Source organism: Hemitrygon akajei, chromosome 13, assembly GCF_048418815.1.
Source record: "Hemitrygon akajei chromosome 13, sHemAka1.3, whole genome shotgun sequence".
In the NCBI taxonomy this organism is placed as follows: Eukaryota; Metazoa; Chordata; class Chondrichthyes; order Myliobatiformes; family Dasyatidae; genus Hemitrygon; species Hemitrygon akajei.
The window spans coordinates 71629476-71649070 of NC_133136.1; the positions used below are offsets into that span (position 1 = coordinate 71629476).

At 40.0% G+C, this 19595-nt stretch overlaps 1 long non-coding RNA gene across 1 annotated transcript in view; it reads left to right on the forward strand.

The window, feature by feature from the left end:
* The first annotated feature begins 10443 nt into the window (after window positions 1-10443).
* The window catches only part of LOC140737513 (uncharacterized), a 49485-nt gene continuing 40333 nt past the window's right edge, over window positions 10444-19595 (forward strand). Inside the window, exon 1 of the long non-coding RNA XR_012101180.1 lies at window positions 10444-10521. This is a non-coding gene — a long non-coding RNA (uncharacterized lncRNA). The remainder of the gene's footprint in view (window positions 10522-19595) is intronic.

The window sequence follows — 19595 nt, forward strand, 5'->3', positions numbered from 1 at the left end:
GTCATAGTGAACGAGCAGCTTCGCTGAGTGCAGGAATTCTTTCACTTTCTTGAAAGCTTCCTCCTGCTCTTCACCCCACTGCCACTTAGTGTCATTGTGAAGCAGCTTGTACAGTGGGGCCAAAACCTTTGAGAGGTCAGGAAGAAACTTGCCATAATAATTCACCATGCCCAAAATTGATCTGATTTCAGTGACACTCTTGGGGCTTGGGGCCTCCTTGATAGCTCTCACTTTGTCCTCCACTGGGCAAAGCCCCTCAGCTGTAATCTTGTGTCCCAGGTAGGTCACACTCGGAGCCAGGAACACACATTTTCTGCGTTTCAACCACAGCCCTGCATCTGAGAGTCTCTTCAGCACCTGTTCTAATTAGCCAGATGCTCCCCCTCCGTGGCTCCCGTGATCAAAATATCATCAAGATACACTGCTGCATGTGGAATCCCCTGCAGCAAAGAGTCCATTGTCCTTCGGAAAATGGCGGGGCTAGATGCTACTCCAAACACCAGGCAATTGTATTTGAATAATCCCTTGTGCGTATTGATTGTGACGTACTCCTTTGAATCCTCGTTCAACAGCAGCTGTTGGTAGGCATGGCTCATGTCCAACTTTGTGAACAGCATACCCCCTGACAGGATCGCAAACAGGTCATCCACCCATGGCAATGGGTACTCCTCCAGCTTAGAGACCTGATTCATCGTAAGCTTGTAGTCCCCACATATCCTCACCGTTTTATCCGCCTTCAAAACTGGAACAACAGGAGCCGCCCACCTTGAAAACTGGACGGGCTCAATGATGCCCAGCCCTGTAAATGTACCAGCTCCTCCTCGACTTTGCCTTTCACGGCAAAGGGCACTGATCTGGGCTTAAAAAAATGTGGTGTGGCCTCAGGGTCGACGTAGAGTTTCATAGTCATGCCCTTCAGTGTGCCCAGCTGGTCCCTGAAAATGTCACTATACCGCTGCAGAATGTCCTCCGTCAAGGCTGCATACTTAATTTCCTGCCAGTTGAGCCGGATTTTGTGAAGCCAATCGTGGCCCAAAAGACTGAGCCCACTGCCCTTAGCTAACACCAGCCTGGCTTCAGCCTTCTGGCCCCCGGCCGAAATATCCACATATAACACCCCTAAATGAGGTTTGGGCTGACCCGTATAGGTCCTGAGTTGGAGCTCAGATGGTCTGATGGGAGGTAGGTTGGACCCTCATGTCCTCCTGTAGGTCTCTTCATTAATGACCGATGCAGTAGCCCCTGAATCAATCTCGAACTTAATGTCCTTTCCCTTGACAGTGACTGTGGCATAATATGGTTCAGGTGGTCCCTCATCCGTTTCCACCCCAGACATGTTGTAGGCACACGCTGCCTCTCCGTCTGCTTCTCCTAGGTGGTGTGTGGCTGCCTGAGTCTGATGAGCTTTCCCCAGCCCAGGCTTAACCTTACCCTTTATGCTCCTGCACTTTTTAACTAAATGTCCCTTCTTGCTACAAGCATGGCAGACAGTATCTTTGAATTTACAAACATTTGCATAATGCATTCCTCCACACCGAAAACATTCCACCCGCTTTTCCTGTCTACCAGTCTCCCTCCTGACTTGGAGCACTGCTGCCGACTGTGATCCCCCATATCCTTTCTGTATATCCTTGGCATTATCAGCAGCCAACTCCATGCCTTGAGCAATCTCTAGGGCTGTCTTGAAAGTCAACGGTGGGGTTTCCCCCAACAAGTGGCGCTGTACAGCATCATTATTAATGGCGCATATTAATCTGTCATGGAGCATGTCATCCAACACGGCTCTGAAATCGCAATGCTCCAACAGCTGCCGAAGCTCGGCCACAAAACCACCCACAGACTGACCTGGCTTCCGGACATGGCTGTGAAACTTGAACCGTTGAACTATCACCGAAGGCTTCGGACTGTGGTGGTTCCCAACGAGCTTGGACAGTTCGTCTTATGGAATTTCTCCCGGTTTCCATGGCGTAGCTAAGTTCCGTATCAGCTTGCACGTCTTTTCCCCACACACTTTCAGGAGAATAGAGCACTTCTTAGCCTCCTCAGTAAGTCCATCAGCACAGAAAAAGTGGTCCAACCTTTCCTCGTACACCGGCCATTCCTCGATTTGCTCGTCGAACACACCGACCGTTCCGATCGTAGCCATCTGAACACAAGACTCCTTGCCTGCTCACAGCTCCTGATCAAAAACGGGGCCGACCCGTCCACAAAACCAGTTTACCTCATCACCAAAAATATGTGGTAACTTCTACTTTACAAAAAGACCACTCGACAACTTGATGGCCAAAGGAGCATCTTTATCTGGGACGGCAAATGATATTTACAATACAGAGGCTTCCAGGTACCTCGTGCGGCATGGGTGGAGGAACTACATACAATGCATACTGGGAGTAAAGAGAGCGGCAGTAAAGACCCCGCCAACCCCGGATCCCGCCTCTTGCTACCAACAGCTCCCCGACTAGTATTAACTTACTTTTAATAATACTCACATTACAACAATATGCTTTGAATGTAAGTGGATTATATTATTTTACACACTTGGAACTTGCATTCTGAGTGCATAAAATTGTGAGGGGCACAGAATGTAGATAGTCAGATCTTTTTGCCATAACTTTAAAGTCAGAGGGATGAAAATTTAAAGGAAATTTACGTGGCATGTGTTTTTGCAGAGAGTGGTGCCGGGGAGGTGATGAAAGGAACTACGATAGAAACATTCAGGAGGAATTTAGGCAGGGAATGGACGGATTGGATCATGTGCAGGTAGATTGAGTAGTTTCATTTGTTATCATTGTCAATAAAAACACTGTTGTCGGAAAGACCTGTTCCTATGCCATACTGTCCTATGTGTGTGATTTTCATTCCACTTATGTTGAAGTTATATTACCTGTTCCTGAGATGCTTCGGTTTTTGTGATTCAACTCAAATACTTAGAAAAGTTCTATGTTACTGTGGTGAACTAGATATACCTGTCTGACTGCTCCTGTGGCTCCTCCCACAGACCCTGCTGACTGCTCCTGTGGCTTCTCCCACAGACCCCTGTATAAAGGCGACTGTGGGCTGCTGCTCTCTCTCATTTTCCCCAGGATGTAGTGCTGTTTATTCTTCCAGTCAATAAAAGCCGATATCTCGCTTCCTAAGTCTCAGCGTGAGTTATTGATGGTGCATCAGTTACATGTGCAGATTTTATTCAGATTTCTCCATTGGCATTTTTGGTGTTAGCTTGCTGAAACTGTGCATTGTCGTATGAATCGCCTGGCCTGTAAAACAGGGCAAACTCATTTAGCTTACCATGGGAAAATATGTTTTTATAGGTTACCTGAATTTCCATTGTTGCATCATGTCCTTTTGGTGTGATCAACACTGCTTAAATTACCTATATACAGTAGCTCATTTATAATTGTTTTGTCAGTACTAAGAATATAAACATACATATGTAGATTTATGTGAAAGCCATCCTAGACTATGCATTTATTCTCTGACTTTGTCATATGCAAGAGTGTGCTTTGAGAGGTGATTATTGATTACATTTAGGACTAGATTTTAAATCTGATTCAAGAGTTTAAACATGTGATTATGATCTCCAAGCAGAGATCGGGCCACAGGAGAGATTGTGTGAGCAGCTTAGATCTTGGGGAAGTGATGGACCTATTTGATTGAGCTCTTTTAATATAGATTTAAGCAATATTTAAGATTTCATCAGAAGAGATGATCAGCTTTAACATAACTCAGCTGCTTTAAGAGGGACCTAAAAATAAATTAGGCACATGCTATGGAAACTGCCTAATCCGGATTTCAGATTTGTTCAAATAATTTACCTTTATTATCCTTGTCCTAAGTACAGACAACATTCCTTGGGTTATTTCTGAGAAAAAAAACACTAAGGTCCCAATTATCTAATACCATTAACACTTTCCACTGGTATTTGTATTTATCTGAGCAACAGATGAAGTATGTTGTCAATGCTCCACTGTAGCTTGTGTGCTTTTCTAAAAATCAAGTTGCAATTTCTATTGAGTATCCTGGGGAGAAATGTTCTGATATTATTCATGCTGATGAAGTTGATTTCATGGCAGGAAGGCAATTGTTAAATAGCAATTATGGTATTTTTTAAACTGAATCTGGACACATTAAGAGAGAGGAACTTTCTGATTGTGATTGGCTATTTCTATAATCCTATAAGCCAACAATTTTTATCCGTCTTGTGACTAGTCCTGTTGATTTAGCAACAATGTCAAGTGCAAAAGCATTCATTATCAATAAATCTTATTGAATGGACATTTAGGCTTGAGACTGTTAGCTTGAAATTTTTGCTCTCATTCTTACGATTGAATTGCACAATTAACACGGGTGAGATTTTAACCTAACATAAGTGTCCCTAATATACTTGACAACTTACTGGATGTATACAGTAGCAATAAAATCTTCATTGTCCCTGATGAAGATTGTGGAGTTTGTTATTGAAACATCAGTTAAAACTGACACTCGTATTGAACTCGAAGCCCGAGAACAGCTTATGCAGTATAGGTCATAGATTCGGAATGTTAACAAAATTTGCATTTATTTTAGTCTGTTCAGAAAATATGTTTTGTTCAAATTAATTCTGCATCGTATAATAATAAATACTTACAGGGGGTCACAGTTCAATGGTTGGATTGAGGGCCAGCAGTCCATTTTACATTTTACCCAATTTATATCCAGTGGCATCAAACAAAATAGGCAGAGAAAGGGAGGAAATGGTCTACTGTAAATAGTTTTGATGTACTTTCATAACAAGAGTGATCGAGTGTGTGCTTTTGGCTATGATGTACGTGCAATCTGTTATGCTTTCAAGAGATATGTGAAATACATTTCAATACATAATAAAACTCGATAACTATAAATTAAAACTCTATAAATTACAACAAAAAATTATAATATAAATTTAAAAATAAAACTATAAATTAAAACAACAAAGAATTATAATTATATATATATATATAATAATTATATATATATATATATACACATACATATACATATATGTGTGTGTGTGTGTGTGTGTGAGACTTTGGGCTCTTACACCTCCTCTTCCACAGTAGCAATGAGAAGGAGGGCATGCTTTGACAGATGCTGCCTTTTTGAGATACTGTATCAGCTTTTGAAGATGTCCTTGATGCTGTGGAGGCTAGCGACAATGATGTAGCTCGCTGAGTTTGGAACTGTCTGCAGCTCTTTCTGATCCTGTACAGTGGCTCCTCCATACTAGATGGTGATGCAACCAGTTAGAATGCTTTCCACAGTACATCTGTAGAAATTAGTGAGAGTCTTTGGTACCATACCAAATCTCTTCAACTCCTGAAGAAATATAGCTGTTGCCATGCCTTCTTTGTAATTGCATCAATATGTTGGGAGCAGAATAGATCATCAGAGATGTTGACACCCAGGAACTTACAATTGCTCACACTTTCCATTGCTGATCTCTCGATGAGTACAGATGTGTGTTCCTTCGACTTCCCTTTCCTGAATTCCACATTCAATTCCTTGATCTGACTGGATCCTTGCTCCTCTGGATTTTATAACTTGCTTCAACTCAAACTCATTCCAATGGAATGGAAATTTATTAAACTGAAGTGTTAACACCATTTCACTTCTGAGGGAGGTAGCCTGATCAATTGAGTGCATTGTTGTTGTTCCTGCTGCAGATTAACTACGACACCACATGTCAACAGTAAAGATCTCGAGGTTCTTTCTCATAGAAACAAGAAAATGTTTCTCTCCCCCCTTAGACATTATTTCTTTCTCAAGGTAGCTCCAGTTGATTACCTGAACATTATTATTACTTTTGTGCGAGTGTCAAAATCCATATGGGCTTTGTTTCCTTTTTAACCATCCCATTAAGGTCAACATATAGCTCCAGTTCTATTCAGCATTTCATTTAGTTATGATGCTTTCCAGGTGCAGAAAACTTAGCATAACTGCCACAACATATGTAAAACACAATGGGAATGATCACATAATTTTTATAAAGCTGCCATAGAAAATCTATTTGAAATTATGAAATGATAAACAGCCACAAACTTATTATTTGGACATTGGATCTTTAATATAAAATGTTGGGAAGGAAATTGATCAGTATTTACAGAAAGTTTGATTCTTCTAATTAAGATGGCACTACCAAACGTGTGCAACAGCTTCTGGGTTTTAAAAAGATAAGAAATCCGACTAAAAATGTCACTAAAAATACCTTTTCTGAGGCAAATTGTGATAAATTATCGCTTCAAACAGTGAAGGGACGAGTGATGGTGAGGTGCATTCAGAGGATGTGCCGAGATGGTGTGTTGCAGAATTTTTGCAGGTGGAGTTCCGGTACCTGTACAGCTTGCCCAGGAGTAAGACTGGAGTTTAATGTTGAGCTTGATGGAGAAGTCGGGGCCCAGGCAGAGAAGTTCCAATGCTCGATCAATTGCCCCGGGTGCAAAGTTGGACTGCTCTGGGAGCTGAACTGTTCTGAAGAGCTTGAGAGCAGCTTTGGACTGGGCGACTGAGTCTGGGTTCAGAGTAAGTCATTGGGTGGCGTGGTGTAGGCCTGGAGCCTTTCACAGCAGCGCTGTCTGGGTCCTAGTGCAAGGTACAATATGCTATTTAGGCAATTTAAACACTGGCCAAGATTGGAGGCAAGAGCCGATTTTGCTCACTCTCTGTGACCTTCACTCCACTCTCCAAGGTGCTGGAGCCTTTTGCTGTTCTATCGTTGGGTCAATTTAAGTGCAGACCCAGAGAGACCGAGAAAGACTAGATGTTAATCAGGGCGAGAGTGGATTTCGTTCTTTTTCTGTGATGGTCATCTCCATGTCGCTGAGGCTACAAAGACTGCCCCGGCTGCTGTGCTTCATGCCTGCTAATATAATGAACTAATAAGCAAGGCTTTCGGCCTACTCTGGGCTGCTCTCGGGTTTGGATCTGAAGAGTCCATTTTGGTTAGTATGCTGCTGTTGTTCGCTTCAATTGTTTGCGTGATTTTTTTTTTTCTTTCTCTTATGCATTGAGTATTGGGCTTTTATTTTCATTTTTATTCTTTGAGTCCTTTGCTTTGTGGCTATTTGTGAGCAAACAACTCTCAAATTTGTATAATTTATACATTCTTTGATAATCGATGAATCTAGTTGACTATAAGTGGATAGATTGTTCTAGTAATATTTTCTATTCTGAACTCTAGCCAGCCATGTATAACATCCAGGCTATACTCTTAGCACTTCAGTATTGTGGGAACAATGACAGGAATTGAGGAATGTTGGGCAGATGAGTAAAACATAGGAAATATGCTATTTTGTCATCACAAAAATAGAGAAAGTTTTCTTTAATTATTGAGTGTTGTGTAAACAATCAGTGAGTAGAAATTGATTTTGCAAGTCCAGAAAAATCAGTGCATATTATACTTGTGGCCACTTTATTAGGTGCATCCTGTATATTAATGGTCTTCTGCTGTTGTTTCCCATGCATTTCAAAGTTTGCCGTGTTGTGCATTCAGAGATGCTCTTCTGGACTATTGTAACATGTGGTTATTTGAGTTACTGTCGCCTTCCTGCCAGCTTGAACCAATCTGGTCATTCCCCTCTGACCTCTCACATTAACAAGGTTTTTCCTTCCATTGAACTACTGCTCACAGGATATTTGTGTTTTTCACACCGTTCACTGTAATCTCCAGAGACTGTTGTGGGTGAAAGTCCCAGGAGATCAGCAGTTTCTGTGATGCAGAAACTATCTGGCATCAACAATCATTCCATGGTCAAAGCCACATCGATCTCACTTCTTTCCATTCTGATGTCTGGTCTGAACAACTAGACCTCTTGACCATTTGTGTATGCTTTTATGCATTGAGTTATTGCCATGTGATTGGATGATTTGATATTTGCATTAATGAGCAGGTATACAGGTATACCTAAAAAGTGGCCACTGAATGTATGCCAAACAAAGGAATTATCTTATTATGCGATTGCTTTATGTGAACATCGTCACAATTTTATAGACTTTGCTGAAGCAGAACAAAACAAGCTTAGGTGCTAACTTAAGCTTCCAATTCTTACCACTTGAAATCATTTAATGCTATATTTTGTCACATCCACAGATTCAGCAGCATGGTAGCTACAGCAATTGGGCTTGTAAATATATGATTGTCAGCTAATTATTATTTCATTATGATAGTGTTTAACTCCATACTTGTTGTTGTAGTGTTTGCCGAGGCTTGGCAGAGCATAGCAATGTTTCACTGCCTGCTGGCATTCGGCCTTGCCTGAGAAATTAGACTGTGGAGTCAACTGTCTGTGAACTATCAGCATCTCTCACTCCACTCTTGGGCCATATCTGAACCACAGTGACAATGGGGCGATAGTTCACAGACTTTAATGCGAACAGTGTTAAAGGGGAAAGAAAATAATAAATGCTCGGCCAAATAGGGCCGCTAACTAAAACTCTCAAATGGAAAAATGAAGCCTACACTGTGGCTGAAAAGAACAACTAAAACATAAAACGAATACTGCTAGTCTTCAGAATCAGTTGACTTGACAGTCCAATTTCTCAGGCAAGGCTGAACGCAAACAGGCAGCGAAGTGTTGCTGTGCTGTTTTTAAGTCTCAACAACACTACAATGACAAGTATGGAGTTAAATACTATCACAATGAAATAATAATTAGCTGACTCGTGCATATTCACAAGCGCAATTGCCGTATCTACTGCGCTGCCGAAACCGTGGATGTGGCATATTTAATAACCCCAAAATGAGATTCAAGACTTACTTATCACTAAGACATCACAAAAGTGTGGTACTTTTCTCCCTAGTCTTGTCCCCACTTTGATGTATTACATCTTATCAACCATGAAGCATTTCTTCTGTTATTTACTTTAAAATGTTCTCCACTTCCCTCATTGTGCTACTCATCAGAACTCTGATCCCAGCAAGGTTTAGACATAGATCACTTCAAGAGTACACCTTCTTCCACTTCCCCCTTGACTTGTTCCAGTCTTGCATGAAAAAGAGGCAACAATTGAATCACACATTTATTGAGCCACAAAGTTATTTATTTAATCTTGTTTGCAATTTAAACATGCTATAATATAGATACCTTTGTCATTCTTCTTTCTAATTTGGTGTCAAGATCCTCACACTGATGTTACAAAACCTCTTTTTCTTTTTGTCTTAATTATATGATTAATGCCTACACGTATTATAAGAATAGATTATCTTCCTACCAGTAGGATTCACTCCAGCCCTATGCAGATGTGTCACACCCTGGCACTGGGTTACCAGCACAGTCTTCTGGACTCTTATTACTTCAAAGAACAATATCATTTCTTTTTACCATACATAGAAACATAGCAAACCTACAGCACAATACAGGCCCTTCGGCCCACGATGCTGAGCCGAACATGTACTTACTTTAGAAATTACCTAGGGTTACCTGTAGCCCTCTATTTTTCAAAGCTCCATGTACCCATACTGACCCCAATGTTTGCTTGCTTGCTGCTTGAATGGCTTCCAGTACCACAGTATCAGCACTATGGAAAACATGCTTGAAATGACCCTATTTTGATTTCATTTCATGATGCTAAAATTCATTTGTATAATCACTGATATAAAATTTTCTATGTGCATTTTAATCATATGCAATCTGTTAGCCTCTTCCATTAAGAAGTATTTATTGATAGAACCAAGAGTGAAACCTTGAGAAATTTTATTAATACGGCTGAAAATGTGTTCATAACAGAATATATAACCTTAATAAGGGTAGTAGTTCTTCACCTGTATGCAATCCTATTCAAAGTGATTAAAAATGACTTTATAAATCCTATATTGAACCATTTACTGCCTTCACTGACCTATACTCTTCTGTTCCTTGGGAAATTAAATAGCATCTGGTATATAAAAAATAAAGTATCACTATTAGTGCATGTGCACCTAGGAACATATGAACGTTAGATACTGTAACTGGAATAGACTGCTTGGACCCTCGGGCTTGTAATGTCACTTAATTAGTTTATGGCTGATTTTCTATTTAACTTCACCTTGGAATCTTTACCCTAGGTCACATTAAAAAGAAGGCAGCTGCTCTGACGACAAGAAATCGCAAGGCATTAAAATTAGAGGGAACCCTACTCACTCTCGCTCATCACATCTACCAACTAAATTTTCAGATCCTGCTTAGATGCACTCTCAGAACTTTCTTTTTAGTGACCTTGTTTAAAATATTTATATTAATGATTTTCCTACTTCATTAATAAAACAAGGAAAAGGCAATGCCAAAATGTAGGTATAAACAGAAGTCCAAGGATTTTTGTCTCACAAGAAAAGGTACCCACTTTAATAGATTTCTACTTTTATTTGAATCCACTTTCCTATTAGCCACAGGTTTTGTTAGGACAGCTCCTCATACAAGCACACAGTTAAATTTGCTTTTTGATGCCAATAATCTCATATGTACATGACCTGGCTACTTAACTCAGTAAAACCCTTGTATTCATGTGGGTGACTGGCTCGCTAGCTCAAAGGTAAATGCTTTAATTATAATCTGTGAGAAGGCTGTGAGATTGCCATCAACATTTGTACTGTCTGAAATATAGATGCAAATTGTTCTGACAATATTGCTGAACATTGACAGACCTCTTATTTAAATATCTTCTTCAGCTCAGAGAAAATTATTTTTACGGTTAGCCTCTGCAAAATATTTTTAACTTATACAGTTTGTAATTTAACTTATTATTTGTTACTTGCTACTAAACAGAAGAAAAATGTATACATAAATATAAAGATGGCAATATATATCAACATCTATTCAAATAATATATAAAAATGAAAATGCCATCAATGAAGATCTCCATTTTATTTATCCATGTGACTTTCTTAACATGGTGAAGATGCACGAGCAAAGGCATGCTGGATAGTATCTTCACTTGAAAACTGTGGTCTATTTGTTAGTTTTGCACCTTATTGGTTGAAGGGGCAGAAATTTGCTGTCTGAAAGCTATTACATGACAGACATACTTCCATTTATTAAATATTATTAATCTTTCAGTGCTGGACTATTTTAGTCATCATTTCATAATACTTTTGCTCTCTGTTGATTACTATGGAACTTGCCAGAAACTGTCAGTCTCTACATGGAGGTCAATGACCAGTGGGGTGCCTCAGGGATCTGTTCTGTGACCCATACTCTTTGTGATTTTTATAAATGACCTGGATGAGGAAGTGAAGGGATGGGTTAGAAAATTTGCTGATGACACAAAGTTTGGTGTGTTGTGGATAGTGTGGGGGGCTGTCAGAGGTTACAATGGGACATAGATAGGATGCAAAACTGGGCTGAGAAGTGGAAGATGGAGTTCAACCCAGATAAGTGTGAAGTAGTTCATTTTGGTAGGTCAAATATAATGGTAGAATATAATATTAATGGTAAGACTGTTGGCAGTGTGGAGGATCAGAGGGATCTTGGGCTATGCAGGTTTACTCTTTTGTTAAGAAGGCATATGGTGCATTGGCCTTCATCAATCATGGGATTGAGTTCAACCGCCGAGAGGTAATGTTGCAGCTATATAGGACCCTGGTCAGACTCCACTTGGAGTACTGTGCTCAGTTCTGGTTGCCTCACTAAAGGAAGGACGTGGAAACCATAGAAAGGGTGCAGAGGAGATTTACAAGGATCTTGCCTGGATTGGGGAGCATGCCTTATGAGAATAGGTTGAGTGAACTCAGCCTTTTCTCCTTGGAGTGAAGGAGGATGAGAGGTGACCTGATAGAGGTGTATAAGATGATGAGAGGCATTGATCATGTGGATAGTCAAGAGGCTTTTTCCCAGGACTGAAATGGCTAGCACGAGAGGGCATAATTTTAAGGTGCTTGAAAGTAGGTATAGAGGAGATGTCAGGGGTAAGATTTTACCCAGAGAGTGGTGAGCGAGTGGAATGGGTTGTTGGCGGCGGTGGTGAAGGCGGAAATGATAGGGTCTTTTAAGAGACTCCTGGATGGCTACATGGAGCTTAGAAAAATAGAGGACTATGGGTAAGCCTAGGGAGTTCTAAGGTAAACATATGTTTGTTCGGCGTAGCTTTGTAGGCCGAAGGGCCTGTATTGTGCTGTAGTTTTTCTATCTTTCTATGTTTCTGTGGAAAGCAAAACATTCTATTTAATTTGATAAGCTTTCTTGTTTATTTAATAAAATATCCTCATTGACAAATTGAATCAGTAATTATTTTCTCGAAATGAGAACTACTGAAGACCTAAGAGAATGTATATGTTGGAATCTGGCCAACAACCATGATGTTCTGGAGGAACGTCTGTGGAGGTATTCCTCTCCGTCTCCCCACAGATGCTGGATCTGCTGAGTTCTTCTAGTGGTTTGTTTAATTGCAGAGAGGAACTGAGAAAGATTCCGACCTTTGCACCACCATCTGCTCTATCAATCTCTGGGAAACCCAGTCACCAGTGGATACATACTGTATATGACATATATTGAAGGCACTGATTGACATATGAATAAATAGATTAAGAAATCCTACATTCATTTGGTGCTCTTCTACGTATTTAGTATGATTGTAGTCATTCTGATTATAATCTCAACTCCACATTCCTGCCTACCCCCAATGATCTTTCAAGCCTGTTTGTCAAGAATCTGTCTGCTTTTGCTCTAAAACTATTCAAGAACTCATCCTCAACCACTATATGAGGAAAACATTTCCACAGAGTAACAACCCTCTGTCAGTCTGGATTGGCAAAAATATCTCCTCCACAGTCTTCGTCAGTACAGGAGCACCACAGGGATGTGTGCTTAGCCCCCTGCTCTACTCACAGTCTACCTAAGACTGTGTGGCCAAGTACACCTCCAACACCATTTACAAGTTTGATGATGACCCCACTGTTGTGGGCTGTATCAAAGAGGGTTATAAATCAGCATACAGGAGGGAGATTGAAAATGTGGCTGAGTGGTGTAATAACAACCACCTCTCACTCAATGTCAATAAGACCAAGGAACTGATTGCAGACTTCAAGAGAGAGAAATGAGAGGTCCATGAGCCAGTACTCATTGGAGGATCGGAGGTGGATAGGGCCAGTAACTTCCTGAGTATCACTATTTTAGAGGAACTGTCCTGGACCCATCAAATAAATATAATTACAAAGAAAGCACGACAGTGCCTCTACTTCTTCAGGAGTCTGCGGAAATTCTGAATGTCATGAAAAACCTTGGCAAATACAATAGATATATGCTGTCTGGCTGCATTACAGCTGGGTGGGGGAACACCAATGACGTTAAGTGGGAAATCCCATGTAAGGTAGTGGATTCAGCCCAGTACATCAAGGGTATAACCTTTCCAACCATTGAGCACATCTACATGAACCATCGCAATAGAAAAGCAGCATTCATCATCAAAGATCCTCACCACCCAGGCCATGATATTTGCCCACTGCTGCCATCAGGTAAGAGGTACAAGTGTCTCAGGACTCACACCACCAGGTTCAAGGACATTTACTACCCCTTAAACATCAGGCTCTTAAACAAAAGTGATAACTACATTCATTCTAATTATGGTGTTCCTACAACCAATGGTCTCACTTTAAGGACTTTTTATCATGTTTATCATGTTATTTCATGGTCATTGTTTATTGCTATTTATTTATATCTGCATTTACACATTTTGTTGTTCAGTGATCCTGTTTAAGAGTTACTATAGATTTGCTGAGAATGCCTGCAGGAAATAGAATCTCATGGCTGTATGTGGTGGCATGCCTGTACCCTGATAATAAATTTTACTTTGAACTTCTGAACTTACCCCATACAACAATATGCCCATTCCAAGAATTAGTAAATGAATAAATTAATTAATATTGTCTTAATTGATTCTAATGCTTTAACGTCTTTTGTTAAAGAGAGACCAGTGTGGCACACTGTCCTTAGATGAGTTCCCGGAAATGGGGCCTCACTAAAATAGTTAAATTACCAAATTGCCCCAATTTTCAAAAAAACCTATCTTCCCTTCTCCCATTAAAGTGGAAGTGGCCACTTTCAAAGAAGTCTGTATTCCTTTGTTGGATTTTTCAGTTACTAAGCACAGCTCAGTCTGCTTTCCAAGGTGTTGGCACGTGGCCAAGTGGTTAAGGCGTTGGTCTAGTGATCTGAAGGTTGCTAGTTTGAGCCTCAGCTAAGGCAGCGTGTTGTGTCCTTGAGCAAGGCACTTAACAACACATTGCTCTGAGATGACACCGGTGCCAAGCTGTGGACAACGTCGGTGGTGTGGAGAGGGGAGACTTGCAGCATGGGAAACTGCTGGTCTTCGCTATAACCTTGCCAAAAATCCATGGATGCCTATAACCTATAGTGGAAAGATTTCTGACTTGATGCACCACAGGATCAAAAAAGGCTGCAGAGGGTTGTAGACATGGACAGCTGCATCCTTTCCCATCGTCAAAGATACCTTTATGAGAAAGCGCCTCAGAAATGTGACATCCTTCACTAAGGACCATCACTATTTCATTACTACCATCAGGAGTGTGAACATCCACACAGCAATGAGTTAGGAACAGTTTCTTCCCCTTCTCCATCAGATTTCTGAATATTGAACCATGAATGCTACCTCATTATTTCATTTTTGTTGTACTATTTATTTATTTTCTAATTCATAGATGTCTTTTCAATGAATTGTTGCTGCAAAACAACGAATTTCACTCCATATGTCAGTGATAATAATTCTGATTCTGTTAGTATTTAATTCAAGGAGATTCATTCAATTCAGTGGGCTCTTTAAATATCTCATTAGCATAATGCTTACTTGAAGTGAGACTTGTGTTAAAATTGAACCGTGCACTAGATCAGAATTTTTACATTTTCCCCAGGATTTAGTTCAGAGTCCCTGCCACCTCATTTGTTTAAAGGCCATATATCCTTATCCAGCCAATGTTTCTGATGGTGCTTGTTGGCAATTTATGGCTGTGTGTCCTTAGGTAATACAAAGCACAAGAAATACATCCCTATATACAGTTAAGATTATAATCATACCACGGGGCATGATCTAGCACAGCACTGAGCAAAGTCATTAACAGAATTCATGGTCTATTATAAACCTGAAGCACATACTGTAAACCTCAAGAATGTCAAGTGCAATATAACCATAGCAGAAGATCAACAGGAGTAGAATATAGTGTCTGATGGGTGTATGAATGATAATGGGGAAAGTTGTTCATGTGCAGTATCTTCTATGTAGGTTATGATAAACTAGCAAAGCATTACTCATGACTTCCTTCAATATATTGAGTAATATTCTTGGTATCATAGAAATTTACAGCACTAGAGGAAGCCATTTGACTCATGCTGGCTGAAAAGGATTACGACCCTAATCCCATTTTCTAATTAGTGGTCGCCCTATGTAGATTTCAGCACCACTTGCTGTTCTTTGATTGGAGAATCCTGGACATGCATTATGAATAAACCTGATGGTTTATGCTTTATTATAAACTAATGAATAAAACTGCTATTTCTTTGGAGAGAGTTCAAAGTAAATTTTATTATCAAAACACATATATGTCATCATATACATTGCTGAGATTCATTTTCTTGTGAGTATACTTGGCAGATCTATAGATTAGTAACTAAAACAGGATCAATGAAAGAGTGAAGAAAACAACAGACTGTGCTGTCAGATGTCATCCATTATATCTGCCAAGAGAGATTTCAGCCATCACCCTGGTAGCAGAGTACATTTCAGCATAGGCCAGTGTCAAGCAGGCACTGGAGGAGCTGACTGTGACCAGCAGACACAAAACGGAGCACCCGTATGCTTTCCCTAACATTGTGCGGTACTTCAACCAGGCCAGAACGAAGAAGTCTCTGGACAACCACCACCAACATATCACCTATGAAACTAGAGGAGCCAACACACTTGACCACTGTTCTACCACCACCAAGAACACATTTTGGAGAGTCAGATCACCTGGCTTTACTTCTACTCCCGGGGTACAACCAGAGACTAAAGACCACAGCACCAGTGGTGAGGAACATAAAGGTATGGTCAAGGGAGTAGGAGGAGTGTTTACAATTACTTCTTGAGTTAGTGGACTGGATAGTGTTCAGGGATTCATATTTGAATCTGAGTGAAAACACTAGCGTAGTCACTGACTTCATCAAGACCTGTTTGGATGAGTGTGTGCCTTCGAGGCCATGCAGATGTACTCAGACCAAAAGCTGTGACTGAACCAGGAGATTCCTAATCTGCTAAGGACTAGATCTATGACATTCAAGATCAGTGATCCAGAACTATACAAGAACTCCAGGTGCAACTTAAGGAAAGCTATTTTAAGAGTGGGAAAAAACAACTCCAACTGAAGTTAGAGAAGGAATCGAATACAAGTCAGCTCTGGCAGGGTTTGCGGGCCATTATTTCCTACAAAGAGAAACCTAACATCATGAATGGCTTTGATGCTTCACTCCCAGATGAACTTGATGGCTTTCATGCACACTTTCAAGGGGAGAATAAAATTACACCTGTGTGAATCCCTGCAGCCACTTGTGACCCTGTGATCACTGACTTAGAGGCTGATGTCAGAACATCTTTCAAGAGAGTGAACCCCCAAGGCACAAGGCGAGTACTTGGTAAGGCACTTAAAATCTGTGCCTACCAACTGGCAGAAGGTTCAGGGACATCTTCAATGCCTCACTGCTGTGGTCAGAGATTCCTACCTGCTGAATAGCCTCAGAAACAAATACAGTGATTTCTAAACACATATTCTCCACACTGTAACATTTCTGAAGAATTTGGAGTGTGCCAGTCTTTTAGAAATTGCTGATTGTAATTAATAGATGAAAGGTATGTCCTGCTGCAGCTTAGACATGCAGGTTAGCTGATGAAAGAGCTATATTTTTGTGTGAGTGCTTTGCAAGGAGCTACAGACAATGGGTTAGCAATTGAGAGAGAACTCTCTGTGAAATGCATACATTGTCCATCTGAGTAAAAAGAAAAAAAATCATTGGGTAGTTTTATCCTGAAAAAGATTACAATGCCTGAAAATCTTTTGTGAGTCTGATTCTGATAGTTAATACCACTCTCTTGGCATTCTCCTCCTCCTGAGCACTCAGAATTGTTTTTTTTTTGACAAGCAGGGATGCATTGCAGTTGTGAACAGAGCAGCTAATCTTCAGCAAATGCTCTGCAGCATTTCTGAAACTGTGAATAATGCAGTTTATTCTTAAAGGGGTTAGTTCACTTATTTGAACAGGAATTTTAAATGCATAGATTAGTTCTTGAAATGTTGTCACATGATGGGCTCACATTATAGTGCTCTGATAAAGATTCGTAATGTACTCTGATAAAGGTTGAGGCTTGGTCTTGTATAGGGTTATGGGATGATACACATCACAGGTTGCTCCCACTTCTCTGTGATCACATTGAATTCTCCATTTTGGACACTTTGCTTTAAAAGAGAATAGCCCAGATTTACCAGTGTGGGGAAACTGTCCTCAAAATGAAAAAAACAAAATAGTCTCATATGATGCTAGATGCTTAAGTAAGTAACAACTTTGCAAAGAATTAGAAATTTCTGGAAATTCCTGGAGGAAAGGTCTATTAGTATATTACTGAACAAACCAATGACAGTATTGTAAATGAAAAAAATAATTTTTAGATGGAGAATCCATTCCTTATCAAAAATTGTTGAGCTATTTACACATTAATAATGGCATGCACCATTGAACATATTGTTATTTTGTTTATAAAGTTTGTGTCAATATCTTAAGGAACATTTTGACAGGAATGAATCTTCCTTTTCAATGGTATGAAATGAAGCCCAATAGGGTTTCTCCATTTTTTTAAAACTGCAACTTTGGCAGAAGAGCTGCAGAAATCCCATAGAAAGACTTTAGAATTTTTCCGAAGTTTCAATAGACAAGAAGAACAATCCCTGTGGAAATTCACTCTGACAGCCAGACAGCCATGCATGTTAATAATGTATGCTGTAAAAATTGGTCACGGCCTTTTATATTTCCTGGCTGTTGGAAAAATCTATGCCATGCATATTCCAAATTCCCTGATGTTTGGACAGAGAGTTGAAGAGTTCAGGTGAGTAGAAGAGCCCAAGTTGAGGAATTCACATTAAGTTATGCAATGGGACCCACAAAACTAAATATGTTTTCTCTGGAGAATAGTAATGCTAATTGATAACAGGATATGAATTTTAAAATATAAGAAATTTGTTTTATATGTATTGAGTGGCTATTTAAATTAAGAAAAGATTGTGAGTCTGATGGAAAAAGAGCAGAGAAAAAAGATTGCCAAGAAAATGCACCGTGTTATTTATTAATGCAGTATTCTGTGGAATGCACAAGTTTGTTCCGATAACAAATGAAACTAGAGTGGTAAAGATAAAGCCAGCTAGCATTTATTAAATGTTGCAACCAACAATAAGAAAAAAGAAACACAAGCAAGAAGTTGTTAGGCTATTTGTAAAGGCTCCATGTGGTGTGATCTCCTCCTCCGTTTCCAAGACTTGTTCAAAGTTTATTGCGAAGTAAAGCTACGGTGTGGGCAGAAATTGAAAACTTGCTACGTCTCAGAATCAGAATCAGGTTTAATATCACTGGTGTAAGCCGTAAAATTTATTGCTTTGTGGCAGCAGTACATTGTAATAGATAATAAAACTATAAATTACAATAAGCATGTAAGAACAATAAGTTAAATAAGTAGTGCAAAAAGTGAACTAAACTAAAGTGACGTCGTGTTCATAGGTTCATTGTCCATACGGAAATCTGATGGCAAGGGGAAGAAGCTGTTCCTGTAATGTTGAGCGTACGTCTTCAGGCACCTGTACCTTCTCATTGATGGTAGCAATGAGAAGAGCACGGCCTAGCTGATGGAGGTGCTTAATGATGGATACTACATTTTTGAAGCAACACTTTTTGAAGGTATACTCAATGCTGGGGAGGCTAGTGTCCATGATGGAGGTGTCTGAGTTTACAACTTTCTGCAGCTGTTCCCAATCCTATGCAGTGGCCCCTCCATAGCAATAGCTGATGTAACTTATTAGAATGCTCTCCACAAATCGGTAGACATTTGCAAAACTCGTTGATGACATACCAAGCCTCCTCAAATTCCTAATGAAGTATAGCCATTATTGTGCCTTCTTTGTAATTGGATCAACATGTTGGGGCCAGAAGAGATCTTCAGAGATGTTGACACCCAGGAACTTGAAACTGCAGGACATACCTTTCATCTATTAATTACAATCAGCAATTTCTAAAAGACTGGCACACTCCAAATTCTTCAGAAATGCTACAGTGTGGAGAATATGTGTTTAGAAATCACGGTATTTGTTTCTGAGGCTATTCAGCACACCACTATGTTGAGCAGTGGATCTTTTTACTTCTCATTACAAACATGTTTCTTTCCTCATGTCCAGGTCAGGTGCAGATAATTTTAAATAGATTGATTTTCATGATGTGTCTCCAACTAAATCAATCTTATACCCTGTGATTAACAAAATAGTAGTAATGGAAACATCAATTTACACGAATCCCATTCTACTCTCCCCACTCTCTCATCAGCTCCCCCTACCCCCATATGTTATCCACTCATCTTCACACTAGGGGCAA